The following is a 3,241-nucleotide window of genomic DNA, read 5'->3' on the forward strand; positions in this document are numbered from 1 at the left end:
TGTTTACGACACCGAAATCTCGCTCGACCCGCGCACTTGACGCTCGAATCTCTCTGGGTCACTGTGCCGGGAGTTGACATATAAGTGTCATGTGTCGGTTGCGTCACTCCTCAAGGGTCCGACCGTTACCGTAAGCCTAGGACGTAACAATATATATATATATATTTTTTTTTTGGTGCAGCCGCGCTAAGATTTTTTTACATTAAATATTTTTTATTTTGAAACATGAGCTTTTGTGACTTTTCACACAAAGCGAAATCTATATGTATGATTCGACATAGTTTAAGATTTTCCACGGAAGGCGAAGTCATTTCTTACATCAATGAGTGCTTTATAAAAAAAGTGCAGTGGTCATAGAATATTTTAAACTTTCTATTGATGTAGAATATTTTCTATTTTACAACGTATAAACAACTTACACAGTTTTATATATTTTATATACTTTTGTAACAATATATAAAAGATTTTACTTGGCGTAACTTATTGATATCATTTCTTATGTATTTCTTATATTACTTCTTTTGTAGAATAGATCTTGTAAAGGAAGATTTTTATAGTAATACTTTTTTTAGAGATAGGAGTTGCGCGTGTACTTGGCACCTTTTTTCACTTTTTTTTGAAAAGGTATTTTGTTCAGATATCACACATTTTTGTAGAATATGGTTTTGACAAACACTTTTTTTACTGCAACAATGCATTTCTTAATATTTACTTCTTATCCTATTTTTCTCTGAATTTTTATATACCTAAAATAATTTGTCTTGTTTTACTTATATACAATATATTATTTTTTTATATTTTTTATATTTTTTATATTTCTTATTTAATTAAACGCAACTTTTTATATTAGCCTCTGTTGTCTCTCTATGGGCCATTCTACAATAATTTGAAAATGTTCCGTCGCCAATTGCAACTACTAGGAAAAAAGTATTATTTTACGTGCTGCGGTTGCTAGTTGCTGGTAACAAATGCTAAGTGCATTTGTTGTAAAAATAAAACATTTATAATGTAAAACATTTATATAATTAAAACCAAAATAAAACATTTATAATATTATTATAATAAAACAGATATTTTAAATTATCTTTTTAAATCATAAGTTTATTATAGATATTTATTATAAAATTTGTATTGCATATAGTAAGCCATCTTTCTTTACAGTTGATAAGCGTATACGCCTACAAAGCTTAGTGCAGTATCCCATCCAGCATTCCTCATAGCCATGCTTTTATCATGTGTTAGCAATATGTAGTTTTTGATCGTGCTGGTTATTCCAATGTTTTTTTATTACAATTAATCTCCACACCGTTGAGTTCATAACGAATCTCATTGAACATAAAAACCGCGCAATTATTTTCCAAATAAACTTCTTCTTCATCTTTTTTCGTTAACGTCACTTTTCCTTTGATGTAAAGAAAACTTTGACAAAGTAAAGTGTACAAGTCCTGCTGTTGTATAAGTATGCGTATTTCATCACTTTGTTCAAATGTTGTGTTCACATATGGATTGTACGTGATTGTGAGTTTCAATCTTGACAATGCGATCGTCAAAGATCGGTTCACCTCCAACGTTTAAAATGTCAACCATATTTTCAAATTTTTTGTACAATAAATCCTAACGATTGTAAAACTTTAACGTTTATCGGACTTAGCTTCTTCCGATTACTGTACGTAGTAGTAGTAGCAGATGTTTGTAATGGAAATCTCGTATTTCGCGTTACTTGATCCGCCTTGTTCAACACGAACATGCCGTGTATTACAATCGTCGGCGTCGTACGTGTAACCTGACAGTTATTTCTTCTCCTCGAAAATCAAGCAATTGTCCGTTTTGATCCACAATGCGTATCGTTAGATCCGTAATGCTCTGCACGATGATCGGAAGGTAAATGATTTGCGCCGGTATTTCCGAGATCTTATATTCTGGTGGCACGCTTGGCGAAAACTCATGTATCGTATGCACACACCGGTGTTGTACGCACCAGCGGTCACATTGCACTCTATGCAAATAATGTTTACGTTGATAATATTACTCAGAGCGTCTGATACGTACCACTGTCGCGGCTCTAAAATACAAGTCGATGAAAAACCTAACAACGACCCAATGTTGTTAGATTTGGTAAAATTTGTTCGATAGGTGCAGTTTATTTCACTATTCATTGTGTTGGTATTTGCACGTAGTATTATTGGAGGAACGCCCTCATCCTTCTCTATGCTTCTTGCATTACGTTGCATCATTGCATGTTGAAGATAGTTGTTAATATCCTGCAATTTGTACGATCCTTCAGGAATTGTAATTTGCTTGTTATCCGTATTATAATAAAATTTGTTGTTGGACGAATTCACATTTGGTATTGTATGATACGTTTCAAAATCTGTTAATCCAAGCTTATAATCGTCATCACTTAAATCAATGAGAGGAAAATAGCTAACCGCAAGGGTGCTACTTTTGCCTGTAAGTATGAACGTCAGTGACATGTTGTCGAATGCGTTCTCAAGTCTGATAGCACGCTATTTAAATGAATATTGCTTATCGACCGTCTGAAGAAACCATAAACATAGTTGACCACAATTACTTTGATTGTAACGTTGAAAAGACATACGGTTGTATTCTAATTTCTCTACGGTATATGTTTGAGATAACACGCCACTTCTCCCGGTGGTTGAAGATTGCCAAAACTGTCGAAATATATGGCATGCTTTCCCTTCTTTGCATACGCCACCCAGTGGGTGCCCGATCCATCTGCATCATCTAAATTGACGATGTCGCTCTCATTACGACGTACTACATCTGGTAAGGTATTACGCATTGAAACATTTTTAAAAAAGATATGCGCATGCGCTTAGCTAGCTGTTCCAACTGTAAGTTTGTTGTTACACCTGAAGGTAATTTTAATGTCTTTTCCGAGTTTTTTTTCTTTTCGAAATTCCCCGTCCGTACGGAGTTAGATAAAGTCCTCGACCTTCCATCTCACGATTATGCCGCTGCATTTCTTCTAGCTGCTGTTACGTCCTGGCCCACGGTTACGGTCGGGCTATGGTGGAGTAACAGAGAGCTGTCGTTTCTCTGTTTATCTCCGCACAGCAGGTTGGCGATCCCGCTGCAACGGAGTCGAGCGAGTTTGCTTATGTTCGTCGACAGGTCAACGGCGTACGCCGATCTTACTCTGTCGAGCGAACACTCACTCGTTGGTCTTTTTTCTAGTCTGGAGAATTAACTCCACGGACTAAGGACGAGACCGTGC

Source organism: Pseudomyrmex gracilis, unplaced genomic scaffold, assembly GCF_002006095.1.
Source record: "Pseudomyrmex gracilis isolate BER0280 unplaced genomic scaffold, ASM200609v1 scaffold_666, whole genome shotgun sequence".
NCBI lineage: Eukaryota > Metazoa > Arthropoda > Insecta > Hymenoptera > Formicidae > Pseudomyrmex > Pseudomyrmex gracilis.